Source organism: Perca flavescens, chromosome 21 (genome assembly GCF_004354835.1).
Source record: "Perca flavescens isolate YP-PL-M2 chromosome 21, PFLA_1.0, whole genome shotgun sequence".
In the NCBI taxonomy this organism is placed as follows: Eukaryota; Metazoa; Chordata; class Actinopteri; order Perciformes; family Percidae; genus Perca; species Perca flavescens.
Genome location: NC_041351.1, coordinates 25625061 through 25649963, shown reverse-complemented (window position 1 = coordinate 25649963; position 24903 = coordinate 25625061). Strand labels below are relative to the sequence as shown.

General features: G+C 44.2%; 1 pseudogene; it reads left to right on the top strand.

The window, feature by feature from the left end:
- The first annotated feature begins 3989 nt into the window (after positions 1 to 3989).
- Positions 3990 to 23729, top strand: LOC114547720 (myosin-1-like; annotated as a pseudogene).
- Positions 23730 to 24903: the final 1174 nt, after the last annotated feature.

The following is a 24903-nucleotide window of genomic DNA, read 5'->3' as shown; positions in this document are numbered from 1 at the left end:
TGGAGAAGGACTTTTGGTTGGCACCAAAGTGCTTCTGGAAAACTGTTCGCCACCTCAGGGGGGGCGGGGAACCATCCAAGCTGTGTACAGTAAGGATGGGACACTGTTGACCTCAACTGAGGAGGTAATAGGGCGGTGGAAGGACCACTTTGAGGAACTCCTGAATCCAACTAATACGCCCTCTATGTTAGAGGCAGAGCTGGAGGATAACTGGGGATTGTCGTCGATTTCCCAGGCGGAAGTCACTGATGTAGTCAAACAACTCCACAGTGGCAAAGCCCCGGGGATTGATGAGATCCGTCCAGAAATGCTCAAGGCTCTGGGTGTGGAGGGGCTGTCCTGGTTGACATGCCTCTTCAACATTGCGTGGAAGTCTGGGACGGTGCCAAAGGAGTGGCAGACTGGGGTGGTGGTTCCCCTTTTTAAAAAGGGGGACCAGAGGGTGTGTGCCAATTACAGGGGTATCACACTTCTCAGCCTCCCTGGTAAAGTCTACTGCAAGGTGCTGGAAGGGAGGGTTCGGCCGATAGTCGAACCTCGGGTTGAGGAGGAACAATGCGGATTCCGTCCTGGTCGTGGAACAACGGACCAGCTCTTCACTCTCGCAAGGATCCTGGAGGGAGCCTGGGAGTATGCCCAACCGGTCTACATGTGTTTTGTGGATTTGGAGAAGGCGTATGACCGGGTCCCCCGGGAGATACTGTGGGAGGTGCTGCGGGAGTATGGGGTGAGGGGGTCTCTACTCAGGGCCATCCAATCTCTGTACAACCAAAGCGAGAGCTGTGTCCGGGTTCTCGGCAGTAAGTCGGACTCGTTTCAAGTGAGGGTTGGCCTCTGCCAGGGCTGCGCTTTGTCACCAATTCTGTTTGTAATATTTATGGACAGGATATCGAGGCGTAGTCGGGGTGGGGAGGGGTTGCAGTTTGGTGGGCTGGGGATCTCATCGCTGCTCTTTGCAGATGATGTGGTCCTGATGGCATCATCGGCCAGCGACCTTCAGCACTCACTGGATCGGTTCGCAACCGAGTGTGAAGCGGTTGGGATGAGGATCAGCACCTCTAAATCTGAGGCCATGGTTCCCAGCACGAAACCAATGCCTTCTCCAGGTAGGAAATGAGTCCTTACCCCAAGTGAAGGAGTTCAAGTACCTTGGGGTTTTGTTCGCGAGTGAGGGGACAATGGAGCGGGAGATTGGTCGGAGAATCGGCGCAGCGGGTGCGGTATTGCATTCAATCTATCGCACCGTTGTGATTTAAAAGAGAGCTGAGCCAGAAGGCAAAGCTCTCGATCTACCGGTCAGTTTTCGTTCCTACCCTCACCTATGTTCATGAAGGCTGGGTCATGACCGAAAGAACGAGATCCAGGGTACAAGCGGCCGAAATGGGTTTCCTCAGGAGGGTGGCTGGCGTCTCCCTTAGAGATAGGGTGAGAAGCTCAGTCATCCGTGAGTAGCTCGGAGTAGAGCCGCTGCTCGCTGCGTCGAAAGGAGCCAGTTGAGGTGGTTCGGGCATCTGGTAAGGATGCCCCCTGGGCGCCTCCCTAGGGAGGTGTTCCAGGCACGTCCAGCTGGGAGGAGGCCTCGGGGAAGACCCAGGACTAGGTGGAGGGATTATATCTCCAACCTGGCCTGGGAACGCCTCGGGATCCCCCAGTTGGAGCTGGTTAATGTTGATCGGGAAAGGGAAGTTTGGGGTCCCCTGCTGGAGCTGCTCCCCCCGCGACCCGACACCGGATAAGCGGACGAAGATGGATGGATGGAAGGGTGGCTACTTTGAAGATACTAAAATATAAGACATGTTTTCAGTTATTTCACACTTTTTTGTTAAGTACATAATTCCACATGTGTTCATTCATAGTTTTGATGCCTTCAGTGAGAATCTACAATGTAAATAGTCATGAAAATAAAAAGGAAACGCATTGAATGAGGTGTGTCCAAACTTTTGGCCTGTACTGTATATAATAAAAACAAATATACAGTAATAATATATAAAATATGAAATGTACAGCGTTAATGTGCAAATAGTGCAATAAAAAAGAGAAATGATTGTCTATGTTGAGATGATTTTAGTGCGATAAAAAAAGAGAAGTGATTGTCTTTGTTTGAGATGATTACAGAGAGGGGGTGTGTGACTCTCTGAGGGAGGCGTTGTAAAGTTTGATGAGTTTAGTGGTGCATCTGGGTGAGAGGAGTCTTCTGCTGAAGGTGCTCCTCTGCTGGGCCAGCGTGTCGTGGAGAGGGTGGGAGACATTATCCAAGATGGACTGAAGCCTGGACAGCATCCTCCTCTCAGCCACGATCGTTAGTGTGTCCAGCTCCTCCCCCACGACATCACCAGCCCTCCCCACAACATCACCAGCCCTCCTGATCAGTTTGTTCAGTCTATTGGTGTCTGCGACCTTCATCCCACTGCCCCAGCACATGACAGCATTGTCCGGCAGATGTTAAAGGACCTCAGCCTCCTCAGGAAAAAGAGTCGACTTTGTCTAGTCCAGTCCAGTTTATTGTTTAAGTACACCCCCAGGTACTTGTACTCCTCAACAGTGTCCACAGGGACCCCACGAATGGAAACAGGGGTCCCAGATGTTTTTGCCCTCCTCAGATCGACTACAAGCTCCTTCATTTTTGTCACATTGAGCTGCAGATGGTTCAGCTCACTCCAAGTGACAAAGTTGTCCACAACAGTCCTGTATTCATTCTCATCACCCTTTTCTATGCAGCCAACTATTTCTAAGTCATCAGAAAACTTCTGAAGGTGGCAGTAGTTGAAGTCCGAGGTGAACAGGGTGAAGAGGAAGGGAGAGAGGACAGTCCCCTGTGGAGCCCCAGTGTTGCTGACCACCCTGTCAGACACAGTTCTTTAGGCGTACGTACTGTGGTCTGCCCGTCAGGTAATCAACAATCCAGGACACGATGGGGGCCTCCACCTGCATCGCAGTCATCTTCTCACCCAGTAGAGCCGGACGGATGGTGTTGAAAGCACTGGAGAAGTCAAAGAACATGACTCTCATAGTGCTAATAAGCTAGGCTAGTCCCATCCTGACCCCAGCTCTGGACTTATATTATTATCTGGACTTATTATATTAACTTTCAGAAAGACAGCAAATGTATTCCCCCGAAAACATTCTTATTCAGATTACTTTAAACAGATAGTTATGGAGAGATACAGTTGTCTGTATGTATGGTTTTATTTTGTTGATGAGAAATGTGTTTATATTGTCTTTAAATGTCTAAATATTTTTGTTTTTTTCTGTGGAGGTTCTGTGTTGGTTTATGTACTTCTGCTGCTATTTTGGCTAACACTTAAACAAAGACAGACCGTGCTTCTCAAATAAAGTGAAAATAAAATGAAAATACACTGTCTGATCCACAGAACCTTTTATTACTGTGCCTGTTAAGCTGTGCCATAGACCAGTGGAAGCACATACTGTATGAAGAATGTCTTTCTGTGCTAGATATGTCAGCTTCAAATCCTAAAATAGCTGCTAGTCGCAGAGATGCATACGGTTTAGTTTTTATCTTCTAAAAACAGCAGTGAAGATGCTGAACAAACACTGTGTCAGTGTCTGCAAGCTCGGGACATTTCAGCATCTCCGTGAGCACTTGATCTCTGCCAGAGGTCACCTTCCTTTGGCATTCCCTTGTTTCTTGAGCTGTAGTTGCTCACCGCAACAGATTTATAACAAGAGCTCGGTGACATCTCCATGATATCACATGCCAAACTAATCACTTCTCTCCACCCACATTCATTAGAGGTTGTGACCTAAATATAGGTTTTTGCTGTGTCTCTTTATAAAAGCCGTACACATCTTTCAGCTGGAACTTGTGCTGGGGCTTCTTTGTTGTGTGGGTGTTACTGACTTTACTGTCAGGATTTGATCTTGTTTCTGATTCAGTGTCAAGTGTCTAGGTGGATGATACATAAGCAGACCTGTTGTAGCCCACAAAGGGAAGAGTTGGCCTTCCAGTCCCCTCTGGGTGTGTTGCAGAGATGAGTTCTGATGCTGAAATGAGTTTGTTTGGGGAGGCTGCCCCGTTCCTGAGGAGGCCTGTGCGAGATAGAATGGAAACCCAGAACAGGCCCTTCGATACCAGAACTGCAGTGTATGTGGTGGATCAAAAGGAGCTGTTTATTAAAGGCATTCTGCAGAGCAAAGACAGCGGCACAGCAACCATTAAAACGGATGCAGGACAGGTACGTTGGCTGTGGGCGAGGCAGATCAGCCCTCCGCGCTCCACATTGATCTGCTGATGAAGGCCACGCCTCTCTTCACAGGTTGTAACAGTGAAGGATGACCAATTCTTTCCCATGAACCCGCCTAAGTTTGACAAGATGGAGGACATGGCCACGATGACCCACCTGAATGAGGCCGCCGTGCTGTACAACCTCAAAGAGCGTTACGCAGCCTGGATGATTTACGTGATGATTTTTTTGTGAGTCCTGCAACATGATCACTGCCACACAATGCTCAACACACACCGTGTACACCAACATTAGAAATAAGTTGTCTGCCCTGACACAGGCAGGAAGTAAACGCTGCTTTTTATTCAGGGACAACGATCATCACAGAGGTTATAGTAGAAGTATGAACCTGAGAATGAGCATGATATGAGCCCTTAAATATGGGCTATGTGGCTTTGAGATAATGCAGAGAATACGGGGCTGCACAGATGACAAATGAAAAGAAACACCTGAATAAAGGAGAGGAGAAAGTGAACTAAAGATGCTTCCATACAGGCGGCACCTCCTTGACATGAAATGGGCCCTCTTGTCTTCCCTGCAGATGCATAGATATCTACAGAAATCTGATCAAGATTCTAAACATCTTTTGACGTGCAATTCACCAAATCCATGCTTACTCAAAGGAATGTTTTATTTGATCTGTTTCAGACCTATTCTGGACTGTTCTGCGTCACTGTGAACCCTTACAAGCGGCTCCCAGTGTACAGCCAACAGGTGGTGGGAGCCTACGGGGGCAGAAAGCGCCGGGAGGCTCCACCTTCTCCATCTCCGACAATGCCTATCAGCTCATGCTAACTGGTAAACTGAAAATGGATCTATTGAGTTGTTTGTAAGATTAAGGTTGTGACGCCATGCATTCTGATGTGACTGTGGTGTTATTTGTTGTAGATAGAGAAAACCAGTCCATCCTTATCACGTAAGCTTCATGTCCATGCAAATACATCCAAACCTATCTTTGAAGCTTTTTGTCAGAGGAAATAAAAACATTCTGTTGTGTTTCTTTTGTTGTGTAGTGGAGAATCTGGTGCAGGAAAGACTGTCAACACCAAACGGGTCATCCAGTACTTTGCCACAATCGCAGGGTCTGGGGACAGGAAGAAAGATGCTGCTGCCTCTGGAAAATTACATGTAATATTATAATGATTTTATAGTAGTTGTATAGTAATAGTGTTGTAAGAAGTCTACGAATACCCTTCCATTGCACTCATTTGTGAGCACATGGTGTTGTTTTTTTTTGCTGTAGGGGAATCTGGAGGACCAAATCATCTCTGCTAACCCACTGCTCGAGGCTTTTGGAAAAACTCTCAGAAACGATAATTCCTCCCGTTTTTTGAGTGAAAAGATGGGAAGTTTGTTAATACACGTTTCTGATTTGTCACCTTGTTTCCTACATCAATAATTAGTTTTAGTAATTAGTAATTAGTTTTTTGTCCTTCTTTTTCAGGGCAAATTCATAAGAATCCACTTTGGAACCACAGGGAAACTGGCTTCTGCAGATATTGAAACTTGTGAGTTAGAATGAGATACCCCCCACCCCCCAAACAAAATCACAACAACAACAACCTCATAGGTCATTTTAACAAGCAGTTAATATGACTATTTACAATTATTGTTGCTGTGCTCTCTAGTGGCCTTAGTCATTATGACAGGAGCAAAGGAAGAAGTGAGGTGACGGTACTATAAAGAGCGAAAGATTCTGTGTCTGGATGATTCAGGGAGGCGGGGGGATTAACCCAAAGTCAACGTTGACCTATTTTAACATACGGAAGTTAACTTGTAAGTTAAGTGCGGCAACTACATCCCATACTTAACTGCAGTTACGTAACACACGTAGTAATTTTAACCCAAATCATACTATTTCCCTTAACCTAACCAAACTGTGAGCGTTACATTTAGGTAACTGCTACAAGCACTTATTTAGGAAAAGTCTCCTGTGGGTTGTATTAGAGAGTAAGAACTAGGGCTGGGCAATATATCATTATTATATCAACATTGATATATGAGGCTAGATATCACATTAAATTTTGCATATTGTAATATCGTGATATGGCACACATTGTCTTTTCCTGGTTTTAAAAGCTGTATTACAGTAAAGTGATGTCATTTTTTTCTGAACTTATCAGACTGTTCTAGCTGTTTAATTATTGGCCTTTACCCACTTAGTCATAATGACTAAGTGGGTAATGCACATCATTGATGATTAGGCTATTTATCTCATTGTTTAAATATTTCGAGAAACCACCATTAGTCAACCCTTCAATATTGCCACAATATCCACATTGATGTATTTGGTCAAAAATATTGTGATATTTGATTTTTCTAAATACCGCCCTGCTCCAGGAAGAACAATCGACAATGTGATTGTATCTGTTGGAGGACTAGTTGGTTAGAATACAATCAAGACATGTCATATTTTGTAGTGAGAGTCTTTAGTTCAAGTCAGTCTTGTTTCTTTTGATAGATTTGTTGGAAAAGTCCAGAGTAACGTTTCAGCTGTCTGCACAGAGGAGTTACCATATTTTCTACCAGGTCATGTCCAACAAGAAGCCTGAGTTGATAGGTAACATATCTTTGGGCACGTCTTGTTTATTGTTTGGCTTGGATTTGACTTGCACATTATTTTTCCATCCAGAGACTCTCCTCATCTCCACCAACCCATATGACTTCCCATTCGTTAGTCAAGGGGAGATCAGCGTGGCCAGTATTGATGACAGTGAGGAACTGATGGACACGGATGTAAGTCCGATTTACAATCTTTTCTTTTCCACATGCACAGAGTCTGACAACAGCCCTGTTATGATGCACTTTCAGAGCGCCATCGAGACCCTGGGCTTCACTGCAGAGGAGAGGATTGGCATGTACAAGCTAACAGGTGCTGTGATGCATTATGGGAATATGAAGTTCAAGCAGAAGCAGAGAGATGAGCAGGCAGAGCCCGACGGGACAGAGGGTAACTCTTTAACTCCTTCTCTCCTGCCTGTTTGTTTTTGTTCTTTTTATTATGACAGTCCTTTATGTTTTCCTTATGTAAATATCTTTTTTTTAAATCTTTTTTTCTACTTCTCATCCAACTTTACTTCTCTTCCATCTCACTCTGCTTTATATAATTTTCTTACTGGATCGTTTACTTTGCTCAGTGGCTGACAGAGCAGCGTTCCTGATGGCTCTGAACTCTGCGGAGCTGCTGAAGGCGCTGTGTTACCCCCGAGTCAAGGTTGGGAACGAGTATGTGACCAAAGGACAGACTGTTCAGCAGGTACTTGGGGGTCGGAATGAAGTTTCTTGCAAAAATGGAAAATGCCCTCTTTCCTTTAATATCTAGGCTAGGATGTGTTTAGCACCACCACACCTAATTCTGTTCTCAATTGTAAGTTTCTTTAAAGTGAGATGATTGTCTTTAGATGTGAGATGGTGTCAGACTTTAGTCTTTTTCAGATTCTGTTCAAAGTAGAGTCTTCTAGTGTCTGGTAGACATTAGTTGCACATCAACAGTGGACCCTGGTGCGCCTTGCCAAACACTGCCACCCACTGACCGACCGCCGTAAATGCAACACAAATCTTTTCAACTAATATGGCTGGCAGAAACACACTGAGCTCAGGAATATCCTGCCAATCCTTTTATAATATTAGACCCTAGCAGGTAAATAAAATGTGGTAACATCAGGTAACATCCAAAGAGTATAAAAATAACATTTCCAAGTATTGATTTGACATTGCGAGGAAGTTACAATGTAATGTAGTAGGACATCATGCATCACTGCCTGTATTTCAACTAAAATTCATACTATTACTGCTGAAGATACTTCCTCTGCAGTAACTTTTTCATCAATGTTATTAGAATGTAACTTGCAGTTTTTGTAATGAAAACAATATTTTGTGCACAATAGATGCATAATGGAAGTCTTTCTGTTTAGTGCCATGTTTGATAGTGGAGTCAATGAGGATGGATAGCTGCAGCCAATGCTCGCAGTGGGACAGTGGATCTGAGGATGCTGAGGCATTAGAATATGTTGAAATATGTGAATATTCTGGAAATTAGTTCAACAGCATTGATAATATATATTATTTTATAGTTTTCATAAAATGTGTCATTCCATTCATTGGTTTGTTAAATACATATTTCTTCAGTTGAAAACTCATAATGCATGCTGTCCACTTGAGTGGAAAACCTTTTGAAAATTGCATATATACAAAAATGAAGTTCAAATATTTTCGTAATGCCTAAAGAGAAATAAAAAACCCTAAGCAAAAGAAAATCCTGACTCCAAAAGAATGATAATGTTGCTCTCTGTCTGCTGGACCTGTATAATATGTTTTGCTAGCATGTTCAAAACAATAACTTTGTGATGTAATAATATAGAATCAGTTATAGAATCCTGCTCCATAAAAGATTGACAGTGTATAACAATAATGCCCTTTGATAGTGTTACGTCCTTTGAAGGCCTTTTGTTTGTGTGATGTGTTGGCATTGTGCAGGTCTACAACTCTATTGGTGCTTTGGCCAAATCAGTGTATTTCTCATACACTGATTTGATTGATCACAAAGTTATTGTTGTTGTTTCTGTGGATGGTCCTCCGCATTAATCAGATGCTGGACACCAAGCAGCCCAGGCAGTTCTTCATCGGAGTCTTGGACATTGCCGGGTTTGAAATACTTGATGTAAGTTTGCATTAAGCAGTGTATCTACTCTTTATGATAAAGCATTCGGTCGTGCTCTACCGTAAACTGTTTGTTTTGCAGTATAAGAGTCTGGAACAGCTGTGTATCAATTTCACCAATGAGAAACTGCAACAGTATTTCAACCATCACATGTTTGTGCTGGAGCAAGAGGAGTATAAGAAGGAAGGCATCACGTGGGACTTCATTGACTTTGGAATGGACTTGGCTGCTTGTATAGAGCTTATTGAAAAGGTTGGATTATTCAAGTATCATATTACACAAACGTATAGGGACAAATGCCTAGTGTACATGTGGTGTATAATAGTATGTCGAAAAATAGTGATTAAAAAAGTCATAGTATAGTATGTCTAAAAAGCCATAGCATAGTATGTCTATTTATGAATTATGAATAAGTTATAGTATAGTATGTTGAAAAAAATGATAACGTTGGTATATAGGTGTATATGTGTTTTTGTAAAAAGTATGTTTTTTACTGTCCTCAACAGCCAATGGGCATCTTTTCCATCCTTGAAGAGGAGTGTATGGTCCCCAAGGCGTCAGACTCCACCTTGAAAAACAAGCTGTATGACAAACATCTTAGGAAGTCAAACAACTTCCAGGAGCCCAAGGCAAAGGCCGAGGCTCACTTCTCCCTGGTGCACTACGCTGGCACGGTGGACTACAGCATCACAGGCTGGCTGGACAAAAACAAGGACCTGGTGAATGAGACTGTCGTCCAGCTCTACCAGAGAGCCAGTCTCAAACTGTTGGCTCTCCTCTATTCTACCTATTCTTTATCTGATGGTAAGAACTGTTGAGATTCTACACATTTCTTCCATTTAAAAGTCCTGCTGCTAAGCCACATAATGTAGATAAAACCATTTGATCTTGTAGAGATCCCTGTTGGAGGAACTGTAAAAAAAGCAGCAAAAAAGAAGGCCTCATCCTTCCAGACTGTGTCAGCCCTCTTTAGGGTAACCACATACTAAAATGATATTGAATGTTCATGATTTTGAAAATAATAATTTGATACAATAGTTTGACACTTATAATTTCAAACAGGAGAACCTGGGGAAGCTGATGACAAATCTTAAGTGCACCCATCCTCACTTTGTTCGCTGTCTGATTACCAATGAAACTAAAACTCCAGGTATCTCAGTTCATGTTACAAACACTCTTTATTACACCATAGTGTCTCAAGCAGCTCAATTATAATGTGGCGGGGGCTAAAAAAAACTCTCTTTTGGTTTTAATTTCCCTTTAGGTATTTAGTTATCTTGCATTATTATTATTATCACTGGCTGGATTGCATAAATATGTACATATAAAATATAAATAAATTGCAATGATATGAGAATTGTACTGTACTGTAATGGATTGTTAATTAAGTGAATGAGTTGCAATAAAAGTATCAAAAAAATGATAATGTGCTTTGGGTGACTTGTAGGGATTATGGAACACCATTTGGTTTTCCATCAGCTGCGATGTAACGGTGTGCTGGAAGGAATCCGGATCTGCAGGAAGGGATACCCTGGCAGGATCCTGTATGGGGATTTTAAGCAAAGGTAAAGCTGTAGAGTAGGTATGTGAGAAATTAACAAAAAACTAACTTTTCTAAATTTCTTCTTGTAGGTACAAAGTTCTGAATGCTAGTGTGATACCTGATGTTCAATTCATTGACAACAAGAAAGCTGCTGAGAAGCTCTTGGGGTATATTGATGTGGATCACACACACTATAAGTTTGGGCATACCAAGGTAAGGAATTTTCAATTTGAGGGCCATAAGACACACTGAAGCCACAGAGTTCTTGGAGAGTTTGTGTGTGGGGGGTCCTGCACTCTCAAACTCAAGGCCCGCGGGCCAAATGCGACGCCACGCACACTTTGATTCGGCCCCCATATTAATTTAGGTTTACAATAGATTTTGGCCCACCTAGTTGTGTGCCAAACCAAAAAGACGGGAAAATGATTTTCAAACTGTAATTACGCGACACTCCAAACTAATGCTGTCAAACGATTACAATATTTAATCGCGATTAATCGCATTAATGTCATAGTTAACTTGCAATTAATCGAAAATTTGTATCTATTCTAAATGTCCCTTGACTTCTTTTTGTCCCATTAATTTTTCTCATTTTAATGCTCTTATCAACATGGAAAAGTGGATTGGCTTGCTTTGTGCAAATGTTTTTTTATTGAAAACATTGGCATATACTGTAGTGTTCAATTTCACAATAACATTCACAGTAAGTTTTTTCTTAGTTGTAGTATCCATGTGCTTCTGTCAGAAGTCATCCATTGTCGCCTGGCTTTGACGAGGGGGCGGAGAATTCGCATCAGCTGCGTGCTTGGCCATCAAGTGGTATTTCAGACTGGACGTGCTGCGATGATAGCTCAGTTCACAACGACAAAACACACAGATCACTTTGGTCTTGTCAATGTAACCATTTGGCAACTTTTTTAAAGTAAACTTTCCATTCCGAATCTTATTGGCATCCATTTCGGCGTCTCGCGCTCGCCATCCACTCAAAACGTAAAGTTAGCCTACTACTCTTTGACCGGCTTGCAAGCCCAAACAAGTGTGTGCAGCGTGCCTGTTGTTTTGTTTCCGGTCTAGCTAGATCCGGTGTGGTGTTTTAGTTTTTCTAACGTTACTAGTTGTTGCAACAGCATGTGAAAAAAACTACAAAGTTTGCTAGGCCAAAAATAACGTTAATCTCGCGCTAAAAAAAATGTACGCCGTTAAAATGTGTTTGCGTTAACGGCGTTAATAACGCATTTAACTGACAGCACTACTCCAAACAGAATTCGGCAGATTTGCCAACTTTGAGACTCAGAAATTCCCCCAGAAGCACATCCATCCATCCATCCATCTTCGTCCGCTTATCCGGTGTCGGGTCGCGGGGGGAGCAGCTCCAGCAGGGGACCCCAAACTTCCCTTTCCCGATCAACATTAACCAGCTCCAACTTGGGGATCCCGAGGCGTTCCCAGGCCAGGTTGGAGATATAATCCCTCCACCTAGTCCTGGGTCTTCCCCGAGGCCTCCTCCCAGCTGGACGTGCCTGGAACACCTCCCTAGGGAGGCGCCCAGGGGCATCCTTACCAGATGCCCGAACCACCTCAACTGGCTCCTTTCGACGCAAAGGAGCAGCGGCTCTACTCCGAGCTACTCACGGATGACTGAGCTTCTCACCCTATCTCTAAGGGAGACGCCAGCCACCCTCCTGAGGAAACCCATTTCGGCCGCTTGTACCCTGGATCTCGTTCTTTCGGTCATGACCCAGCCTTCATGACCATAGGTGAGGGTAGGAACGAAAACTGACCCGGTAGATCGAGAGCTTTGCCTTCTGGCTCAGCTCTCTTTTCGTCACAACGGTGCGATAGATTGAATGCAATACCGCACCCGCTGCGCCGATTCTCCGACCAATCTCCCGCTCCATTGTCCCCTCACTCGCGAACAAAACCCCAAGGTACTTGAACTCCTTCACTTGGGGTAAGGACTCATTCCCTACCTGGAGAAGGCATTCCATCGGTTTCCTGCTGAGAACCATGGCCTCCGATTTAGAGGTGCTGATCCTCATCCCAACCGCTTCACACTCGGTTGCGAACCGATCCAGTGAGTGCTGAAGGTCGCAGGCCGATGATGCCATCAGGACCACATCATCTGCAAAGAGCAGCGATGAGATCCCCAGCCCACCAAACTGCAACCCCTCCCCACCCCGACTACGCCTCGATATCCTGTCCATAAATATTACAAACAGGATTGGTGACAAAGCGCAGCCCTGGCGGAGGCCAACCCTCACCTGAAACGAGTCCGACTTACTACCGAGAACCCGGACACAGCTCTCACTTTGGTCATACAGAGATTGGATGGCCCTGAGTAGAGACCCCTCACCCCATACTCCCGCAGCACCTCCCACAGTATCTCCCGGGGACCCGGTCATACGCCTTCTCCAAATCCACAAAACACAGTAGACCGGTTGGGCATACTCCCAGGCTCCCTCCAGGATCCTTGCGAGAGTGAAGAGCTGGTCCGTTGTTCCACGACCAGGACGGAATCCGCATTGTTCCTCCTCAACCCGAGGTTCGACTATCGGCCGAACCCTCCTTTCCAGCACCTTGGAGTAGACTTTACCAGGGAGGCTGAGAAGTGTGATACCCCTATAATTGGCACACACCCTCTGGTCCCCCTTTTTAAAAATGGGAACCACCACCCCAGTCTGCCACTCCTTTGGCACCGTCCCAGACTTCCACGCAATGTTGAAGAGGCGTGTCAACCAGGACAGCCCCTCCACACCCAGAGCCTTGAGCATTTCTGGACGGATCTCATCAATCCCGGGCTTTGCCACTGTGTAGTTGTTTGACTACATCAGTGACTTCCGCCTGGGAAATCGACGACAATCCCCGTTATCCTCCAGCTCTGCCTCTAACATAGAGGGCGTATTAGTCGGATTCAGGAGTTCCTCAAAGTGCTCCTTCCACCGCCCTATTACCTCCTCAGTTGAGGTCAACAGTGTCCCATCCTTACTGTACACAGCTTGGATGGTTCCCCCCTTCCCCTCCTGAGGTGGCGAACAGTTTTCCAGAAGCACTTTGGTGCCGACCGAAAGTCCTTCTCCATATCTTCTCCAAACTTCTCCCACACCCGCTGCTTTGCCTCTTTCACGGCAGAGGCTGCAGCCCTTCGGCCCGCCGGTACCCTGCAACTGCCTCCGAGTCCTCCGGGATAACATATCCCGGAAAGACTCCTTCTTCAGTCGGACGGCTTCCCTGACCACCGGTGTCCACCACGGTGTTCGTGGGTTACCGCCCCTTGAGGCACCTAAGACCCTAAGACCACAGCTCCTCGCCGCAGCTTCAGCAATGGAAACTTTGAACATTGTCCACTCGGGTTCAATGCCCCCAGCCTCCACAGGGATGCACGAAAAGCTCCGCCGGAGGTGTGAGTTGAAAGTCTGTCGGACAGGGGCCTCCTCCAGACGTTCCCAATTTACCCGCACTACACGTTTGGGCTTACCAGGTCTGTCCAGAGTCTTCCCCCACCCCCTGACCCAACTCACCACCAGATGGTGATACGGCCTCAGATCAGATGAAACGATTATGAAATCGATCATTGACCTTCGGCCTAGGGTGCTCTGGTACCAGGTACACTTATGAGCATCCCTATGTTCGAACATGGTGTTCGTTATAGACAATCCATGACTAGCACAGAAGTCCAACAACAAACAACCACTCTGGTTTAGATCAGGGAGGCCGTTCCTCCCAATCACGCCTCTCCAGGTGTCTCCATCATTGCCCACGTGTGCGTTGAAGTCCCCCAGCAGAACAATGGAGTCCCCCACTGGAGCCCCATGCAGGACTCCAGTCAAGGTCTCCAAGAAGGCCGAATACTCCGAACTCCTGTTTGGTGCATATGCACAAACAACAGTCAGAGTTTTCCCCCACAACCCGCAGGCGTAGGGAGGCGACCCTCTCGTCCACGGGGTAAACTCCAACACAGCGCGCTCAGCCGGGGCTTGTGAGTATCCCCACACCCGCCCGGCGCCTCACACCCTGGGCAACTCCGGAGAAGAAAAGAGTCCAACCCCTATCCAGGAGTATGGTTCCAGAACCGAGACTGTGCGTAGAGGTAAGCCCCACCAGATCTAACCGGTAGCGCCCACCTCCCGCACCAGTTCCGGCTCCCTCCCCCCAGAGAGGTGACGTTCCACGCCCCCAGAGCCAGCGTCTGCCGCCCGGGTCTGGTCCGTCGAGGCCCCTGACCTTCACTGCCACCCATGTGGCATCGCACCCGACCCCAACGGTTCCTCCCACAGGTGGTGGGCCCATGGGCTGGAGAGATGGGAGCCACGTAGCTTGTTCGGGCTGTGCCCGCCAGGCTCCGTGGCAAACCCGCCACCAGGCGCTCGCCCGACGAGCCCGCCGTCTGGGCCTGGCTCCAGACGGGGGCCCCGGGCTTCCTCCGGGCAGGGTCACTCCATCTCTACCTTGCTTCTTCATTGGGGTTTTTGAACCATTCTTTGTCTGGCCCCTCACCTGAGACCACTTTGCCTTGGGAGACCCTACCAGGAGCACAAAGCTCCAGACAACACAGCCCTCAGGTTCACAGAGACACACAAACCTCTCCACCACGATAAGGTGATGGTTCACGGAGAAGTCCCCAGAAGCATATAGAATGCATATTTAGGCATGTGATTACATTTAAAAAAAAAAAAAAAATAGAATGATTGTTTGCCTGATTTGCTAAATTATATGATGGCTAAGGAACTTTTTTAGGGCTTTATGTCAACCAAATAGGCTATATGAGACATGCAGTAATAAAAGCATGTCAATAAACTCTACATGTCTGGCCCTTGATGTGATTCTCATTTTCCAGTGTGGCACTTAGTGAAGTTGAGTTTGACACCCCTGCTTTATACTTTCAAATTGATTGATGAAAACTAGTTAATTGATATAGTATCCAAGAGCATCTCAACATATGCCCAAATGTTCTATTACCTGTAGGTATTCTTTAAGGCAGGGCTCTTTGGTCTCCTGGAGGAGATAAGGGATGAAAAACTGGCCTCTCTCATCACCATTACTCAAGCCTTGTGTCATGGCTTTCTCAGAAGGAAGGAGTTTCAGAAAATGACGGAGAGGAGGTAATTAGGGTTATAATAGATTGTGGTCACAGATCATCGTCACACGTACAGCAAAGACAAGACAACATTGCATGTTTGCTGTTAAGAACTAAGAACAAGCTGCCTCTTTTCAGAGAATCTATTTACATTTTCCAGCACAACATTCGCTCCTTCGTGAATGTTAAATACTGGCCATGGATGAAGCTCTACTTCAAGATCAAACCCCTCTTGAGGAGTGCTGAAACTGAGTCTAAGCGGAAGGAACTGGAAGCCAAAATGGTTTCCCTGCTGCAGGACAAGAATGAGTTGTGTCTGCAGATTCACTCTGTGAGTAAAGAAAGCACACATTTTACAATAGATGTAGCTGTTTAAGTAAGTCATGTAGAACCAGAACATGCTACATAAATGCAAACTGTGTTTTGTGTTTAATAGGAAAGTGAGAGTCTGGCAGATGCAGAGGAAAGATGTGAGGGGCTGATTAAGAACAAGATTTTGTTGGAGGCCAAAACCAAAGAACTCAGCATGAGACTGGAGGATGAGGAGGATGTGAACACCGAACTGACCGCCAAGAAGAGGAAGCTGGAAGACGAGTGCTCTGAACTGAATAAAGACATTGATGACTTGGAGCTAACTCTGGCTAAAGTAGAGAAGGAAAAATATGCCACAGAGAACAAGGTCTGCTTGGTGGTCATCTGAACACCAAACCCAGCAACCCAAGCCTTTAATAACACATTTACTTCTTTTTAGACATTCAGGTAAAGAATATGACTGACCAAATGTCATGTCTTGATGATACCATCGGCAAATTATCTAAGGAGAAGCTGGCTCTGCAGGAGGCCCACCAGCAGACACTGGATGACTTGCAAACAGAGGAAGACCAAGTCGACTGTCTGACCAAAGCCAAGCTCAATCTGGAGCAGCAAGTTGATGATGTAAGCTATGGACATCACCTCTTGGCAATCATTGCATGTATGACTTACTAATTTAATTGTCCATGTGATAGCTTGAGGGCTCTCTGGAACAAGAGAAGAAGATCCGGATGGAAGGTGAGAGGGCCAGAAGAAAGCTTGAAGGAGATCTCAAACTAAGTCAAGGATCCATAATGGATTTAGAAAATGACATGCAACGGCTGGAGGAGCACCTTAAAAAGGTATGTACTGGTGCAGTGTCTGAGCATATTGATAATGCTCTTATCATATGATATGGTTTTGCATGACAGGACAGAATTTGAATTCAGCCAACTTGTATCCAAAGTTGAAGATGAGCGGATCGTGGCTGTCCAATCTCAGAAGAGGATCAAGGAGCTTCAGGTACTTCAAAACCTCCAGGGTTAGTTGAAGATTTGCTGCGAGCAAGTGAAAGATCTCAGGTTTTTGTTGCTTTACTCAGGCCCACATTGAAGAGTTGGAAGAGGAGATTGAAGTGGAGCGTGTTGCCAGGAATAAGATAGAAAAACAAAAGTGTGGTCTCTGCAGGGAGCTGGAGGAGATGAGTGAGAGGCTGGAGGAGGCTGGAGGAGGCTGGAGGAGCCAGCGCCGCTCACATAGACATCAACAAGAAGCGAGAGGTCGAGTTTCAGAAACTGAGACGAGACCTGGAAGAGTCGACCCTCCGCCATGAGGCCACCGCTGCAGTTTTAAGAAAGAAACACGCTGACTGTGTGGCTGAGCTGGGAGAGCAGATCGACCACCTACAGATAATCAAAGAGAAGCTGGAAAAGGAGAAGAATGAGTACAAGATGGAGGTGGATGACCTGTCCAGGAACCGAGAGGTCACGGTCAAGGCAAAGGTAAGCTAGAATGTGATCAATAAACATGGTATATAAAGTTTTCATTAAATAATGCTATCAATATTACAGATTAATTATGAGAAGCTGTGTCACTCTCTGGAAGACCAACTGAGTGAATACAAGACGAAACAGGGTCAGAACACCCATCTCATCACTGAAATAAATGCTCCAAGGGCAAGACTTCAGAATGAAAATGGTATGGAGTCCGATCATTTTAAACAGACATCTGGAGCCCAGCTCTTTTCTTACCTTGTTTTCTAAAACCCCTTGAACAGGGGAGTTCTCTCGTCTTCTCCAGGAGAAAGAAGTGATACTCTTTCATATTGAGGGCTAAGCTTGCCTTCACTCAGCAAGTTGAGGAACTGAAAAGGCACGTTGAGAAGAAACAAAGATTTGTTGCATTGCTGCATGTTGCACAATCAATCAATGCCTGTGACATGAACTATCTTCGAAGAAGTAGGCTAACTCAGTAGCTTACTTAATGCATGTTGTGTGAACTTGGAAGCTCTGCTAGGCTAACTGTACGTACACACCGCCGCCGACTTGAGCTGCAAAGAAGCTCTGGCCGCCGTGTCGAGGACGCTTGTCAGAAAGTACGGGGAAGCTTTTTGATGCTTTGGCCGCTCTGATGTGGCAGCATTCTTCGATCATGTCCAACATACATTTTAGAAAAAGCGCAAGCAGCCGCTGCACGGCCAATACACTGACACTAGAAACCTTTTATAAATGACATATATAATGACATATATAAATAATTTGTACTGGTTGTTGGTCGCAGCGTCGTCTGTTAGCAGTTAGCTTGCTCGTTAGCCGCTGAACCGCAGCAGAATGCAGGCAGAGCGAGCAGCCGCCAGCTGTTGACCCGTGCAGGACTTCACTGTGAGCTCAGGCAGCTGGCCTGGATAAAAAGCAAAGAAGCTTTGATAAGGTAACAGAGACACCCTGCAAGTGAATTATGCTGATAAATCACAATAAGCTACCAGTGTTTTCTCTAGGATTATTTTTAGCAGTGGGGGCAGATCTGTCGGAACCGCCCGCCCCGCCCCAGTCCCGTGCCCCGCCCCGCCGCCAAATGTTTTATGTATTAAACGGAACGGACACTTCACTGCAACACAAACAAATATATTTATTCACCACTATTCAACCACAATGAGGCATATTTTGATTTCGTTTTGATTGAACTGTATTTTTGAGGAACTGTAGGTCTACAAAATTCTTCATAGGGAAACCAAAACCCAAAGTAGGCTATAGTATGAAACCATTCATAATGAAACTAATTGCATATTTGCCTCAGTGGCAAAGTTGGCAGCCTTGCAGTGTGCATTTGATTTTTCTTGGCTTTTGGAAAAATAACTCCAAGGCTCGGTTATAGGGGAATTCAGAAAGAGGTGGCCCATTAATGCTGAGTTGCAAGCATGCTGCTAGATGGTACCCCTGTGGCCTGTTTTGAAATGTATATGTATAATAACTTTGCTAAATTAAAAAAATACAATCCTGCTGGTACCTGACTTTTCCTAAAATAGTCTGTATTTTCATTTAAAAGTTTTTAGGCTATATGCATTACACGATAGGCAAAGAAAATCCAATCACTTTTACCTATTTTGGCCATTTTCGTGGTTTTGTTTTTAATCTTTTGCGTGGTTGAAGATGCATCTTGGTTGCTTAGTAATAATCATAGTCTCTGTCAGAGAAACGTAACTAGCGGTCTCAAGTAACAAGTGTGGGCATTAAGGGCATTAAGGTGATAGCCTAAGTGGGCAGAAGAGAGATAGAGAAAGAGGAAGCAGACGTGTTGTAGATGCAACCGGAGCAGAGTTAGTGGTTATTCATTTTATAACGTCGGCCCTGGAGGTAACGAGTCTCCCCTGGTTTTCTGATCACGGTCGGAAACGAAGCGATCACGAGAGGTTAACCCATTGAACATTTTAACAGCTTATTAACGTGCGCTTGTTTCCCCATGCGCTGATGCACTCATCTGTTGACATTTCCGAATGCCTTCCTACAGTTTCTTAATAAAAAAAGGGCTTTCCACACAAACAAACGTAGCCTACATGTGTCATTAGTATGAGGAAAAAAATGAGATTTTAACTGTGTTGGGCTCGGACACAAATTTCTTAACGCCTGTCGGGCTCGGGCCGGGTTCGGTCACAGCTCTGTCGGACACGGGCCGGCTCGAACAGAAAAATTCGGCCCGATCCAGACTCTAGTGGGCATCACCGATGGGCCAAAGGCAAAGCCAGAGTCGGTAACGCAGGCTACGGCGTAGATGGACTCTGTTCTGAATCAGAAGAAAAGCACCGGGCGCTCGATCTGTGAAAGGCGCCGTAGGCCTACACGTAGCCTAGATGGCTGGTAGCTGTCTACGTTTTCATATAACTTTATACATGCTACAACTGGCTGGAATCATTACACACATCCTCTCCATGGAGTGCACCAGCTGTAAAATGTCCCAGAGGAAGTTCATGCAGCAACTGGCAGAGGAGCTGAGAGCGGAGTTTATGGCGCACGGTCCGAGCTGCGCTGTGCACCGCAGCAGACACCAAAACGGAGGCAGTGCCACTTAGGTTAGGTTTAGGGGTGTCCCCGACTAAGGATTTACACATTCGAATCAGAATTGACGAATCTCTCCACAACATTCACTGGCCTCATTGTGAAGCGAAATAAACTCTGCAATTTTGTCCGGGATTTCTCTTTTCCTTTTCTCTGGCAATGGCGGTCTCAAATCTAGCTTTCTTTGAGTTAGTTTTGGCGCAGCTCCGGTACTACTACTACTACTACTACTACTACTACTACTACTACTAGATGAACGGCTGTCGTCAGTCTGATACTGTGGGTGGATCTAGAAAAAAGACTAACATATTTTAAGTCCCAACATATGATATTGCTATTTGTAAATTAAAAGCGCCATTATATACGAAAAAGTGAAACGTCTTCATTGGTAATAAACTTACCCGTTTTAAATGGAAAGCCATGTTTGTTGTTGACGAGTGGTAGGACATGAGCTGTTGGCACAACTTGCATTTTACTTTTTTTGGATCTTTTACCATTTGAAAGTGCATCCACACTTTAGATTTTCTTTTTCCAGACATTGTTAAGTAACGTTAATCTCCTCATCTGATGCTCCTCGTCTGTTGCGGATCAGGGAAAATGAAACTTAAATCTTTCACAGGGGTGGTTGGATTTACACACACACACACACACACACACACACACACACGTAATAAATATTTATTGAACTTTTCTTTCTTTCTTTTCACGTTTTTTTTACAGCATTATCATAATTAAAGGCTGTATATAACTTAATATAACCGTACAAAACCAGTAGTTCTGTGTGAAATTAAACATTGAGCACCCCCATATTGCCAAAATGGTATGATCGTCGTTTCATAATAACACCCGCGAAGATCCGACTGTGAGATTGGTGGTTGAATCAGGCTCCGCATATCGATGCATCGAATCTTCGACTATTCGGGGTCACCCCTAGTTAGGTTATAAATGTTCAAATAACATAGCCTACTTTTAATTGTTATTTGGCTGGAATTATGTTGAATGAATTTCCCCCAATATGTTTCGGGACACGAATGTATGAAATAATCACGGTTTAGCCTATTATGCCATGATATGATATCAAGGGCGTTGTATTGAATCAACAGCCACGTGCAATTTAGCTAGCAGGTGAAGGTGAAACTAAAAATGTGCAAGCACTATAGACTAACACATGCTTAAATGAATTGACAATATAAGTTAGGCTATAGGACTTGCAGTTCTCAAGATACACATGTTCCATCTCAACCGGGTCCTCCGGACAGCCTGTCTCCTTTTTTTTCTCCCTTTTCTCTGAGTGGCACACGTGCCCACTCGCGTTTAGAAGCACGTGTCCACGCTATTCTGCGACTCTCTAACAATCACTGCTGATAGACGGCTTTTTTCTGATACCATGGTGGGAGAAATCTAACCGTGGCGGACCGGCACTTGCCATTCAACATAGAGGAAACACTGAAGCTACAAATGCTAACAGTTTGTAACATTGTCATTTGTAATGTTTTGCTTGTCGCGATTGTTGATTTATATAGGCTAACATACCAGTGACTCATAGCCAATTAATAAAAGCCTTTACATTTGGTGCTGTAAACACCTGTTATGTGGTAAGTCATAAACATATTTGACATGGAGTGACCATTTCATGCAGCAACAGGAGTTTATTTGGAATATAGATGAACTGGGTTATTAGTACGAGCAGCAATTACTGTTATCATCCTACAAAGGATACAGCAATTAGCACAAAAAGTTCAAATCTTAAAAATCAAACGAACCATCCTTATCCAAACCAATAGTGGTGGATTTCCATAAAAAGGCTATAATGTACTTTGAGTCCATGGGAGGAAACAATGATGAAGCATGCACAATATTGTTTGATTACCTGTGTCTTCTTTAGATTCTGTCTGAGTGGAAGCAGAAGTATGAAGAGAGTCATGCAGGGCTGGATGGATCACAGAAAGAGTCTCGCTTCCTCAGCACTGAGCTCTTCAAATAAAAAACTCTTTGCTTTGGAGCACCTCAAAGTCCTCAAACGAGAGAATAAAAACCTGCAACGTACGCATATTACTATCAAATAATATTGCTTTCTTAAAAGGAAGTTTCATCTGGAAACACGTTTGACAGTGAATCAGATGATTTTGAACATGCATTAATTCACTAATAGACAAGGACGTTTTTATGACTGTCGTGTTTTCATAGTAATTTATTTGGCTTTTTTATGAGGCCAGAAGGAAAGACTAGACAGCGGTGCATACTCCCAATAGTGGACATGATTGGGATAATTATTGTTTGTTTCTGTGTGGTTGTTAATTGAGGAAATGTGTTACATTTTTAGAGGAAATCTTTGATTTGACTGAACAACTTGGAGAGAATGGCAAAGCCATCAATGAGCTGGAGAAGACTAAGAAACAAAGTGAGACGGAGAAGACAGAGATCCAGACTGCTTTGGAAGGAGTTGAGGTAACTTCACGTAATAAAGAGATTATATATATATATATATATATATATATATATATATATATATATATATATATATATATAATTTCATGGGCACATTCTTATGTTTATCAATGTATTCTTATTTTTTATCTGTATTCAAGGTGAGAGAGCAGGGCTGCTGCACTCCCAGGTGAGCAGCATTTTAACAATGTATCAGTGAGGGCCAATGGAATCAAGACCAACAGTTGGTGGAGACCAAAATAGAGTGAAAAGAGAGTGAATATTAGAATTTGTAATGTGAATTTGTTAGGTCTGCAGAAACCCAAAATTCCAGGTGAATGCTAATGTTGCAGGAAGTTACCTCACTTGACCCAGATATTTATACGGTTGAAATGATGTGGGACTGGTTACCTTATTATTTAGTTTTTTAACCTGGGTTACAATAACTGTACTGGGAAGTACAAAGACCTTTGATTGTTCTTTGGCTACAGAACATCAGTCTCCTCAACTCCAAGAGGAAGCTGGATGCAGATGTCAGCCAGCTGCAGGGCCAGGTGGAGGATGCAATCCAAGAGGCTCGCTCTGCAGAGGAAAAAGACAAGAAGGCAATCACTGATGTAAATATTATGCACTTGATCTTTTATCATATCTAGAACATACAGCTTTATATGGTGTGATTAATAACTGTAAGAAACAGTGATGCCTGCTTGTCTCTATGGATGCTGTTGTTGTCAGGTCCAGCTTTTATTTGGTATATGTCATGAATTTTAAATCAAACACCAGTTGAACTGGCTGTGTTCTGGTAGGCAGCCGTGATGGCAGAGGAGCTGAAGAAAGAGCAGGACAGCAGCGGTCAGCTGGAGAGGATGAAGAAGAAGCTGGAGGTCTCTGTGAAGGAACTGGAGAAGGCCAATGCTCATCTTGCTAAGCTGAGGAAGGTGCAGCATGAGCTGGAGGAGGCACAGGAGCGGGCAGACGTCACTGAGTCCCAGGTCAACAAGATGAGAGCCAAGAGCAGAGAGTTTGGAAAGGTAACATTTAATACTTTTATAGTTGAGTTTGAAACCAAATTGGCTTCCTGGTTCTAAAATATTGGTTGTTAATCAAAACTAAAACAAAAAATGCATCACATAGGTAAAAAGAAATGTCTATCTATTAAAACAAAGAACACATCAACAACAACACCCTTTCCTGTCTTGTATACAAAGTACCTTTGACATCCTATTCAACAGTCCCTTTCCTTATGATTTCACTCTGTAACACTTTACTTGAAGCAGTGTGCCTAAGAATTCTTCTCCTTTGCTTTTTTCCTTACCTTTTCTTGCCTTTCCTTGGCACCATACCTTCCCTGTCTCAGGCTGCTGAATCTGAGTAGACCTTGCAGCAATGACAAAGAAGACATCATCTCTGCAAGCTCTTAGTACAACTTCAGACTCACCACAGTTGTTTTGCAGATTGTAGCAGAATAAAGTGTGTGAAGCAAAAGCCTTGTCATTATTGTCTTTCATTAGATATACTGTACAGCAAAACATAACCTTGTTTCTGAATATCAACACACATTAATGGATTCTGGTATTTAATCATAGTTCTAGTGTGTATGAGCAGTGCTAATGGGGCAGTCAGAGAAGTCCCTGTAGCAGATAATTAGTTTGGTAGAAGGAGTGTGTGCAGTTTGAGTCTCATTTGAGCGTCTGTTAGTAGTGATCAGGGCAGATGCCAGCAGAATGCCTGCTGACATTAACATTCTGAGTTAAAATAGCACTGTCACTCATCTACATACAATACCAGCTGCTGCTTTGATTTGAAACAAGTATTACATTTCTAGCCCTTCAATTAGTAGTGTTCCTCACTATATCCTTTAACTTATTCCTACATGTTACTCTGGTTATTATCTGTAACGATGTGTGTCTGTCCGTGGACCGATGGTGCAGGAAGGATGGACTGGCTCTGGACACAGTCTTCATCCACAGTGTGTTATGTAACTGCAAGTGTTCACATCTCCTTTGTTTGAGAACCTTTGTTTAACCAGGTTAGCCGATTGAGAACAAATTCTCATTTGTAAAGACGACCGGGACAAGATAGGGCATAAAACGTGCGAGACCACATAAAGTTACATGTTAAATACGTAAAATATAAACATAAAAAATACAGTAAAAAGTCTACAAAAAATATTGATCAAATATAAATACTGAGTGTAGTACAGAATCTGCATACAGTATGTGCAAATGGAATAGGGCAAAAAGCATTGAACAGATATTAAACAAATATGACAGCAGTGCAAGTGAGATTGTGCCAATATGCATTGGAACATAAGAGACAATAAAGTGAGCGTGTGCAATACAGCTTATACATTCTGTTTCTATCCAGCGGGTATTTTTTGTGCTTTCATTGTGTGTTTGACTTCTGTGAACAGTGCATGTCCATGTCTCCATGGTGTAAGACGATAGCTCCACCTTGTGGTTCAGGATGTAAAACAGCAATGTTTAGTGACTGCTTTTTGGTTTATTTCAGGATGTATTCATTCCAGGTCAAAAGAAAGAACATATAGAATCAGTATTAATGAGCTTAGTTACAGCCACATTAATAAACCGTTCCTGATGTGTGTCTGTGGCTGT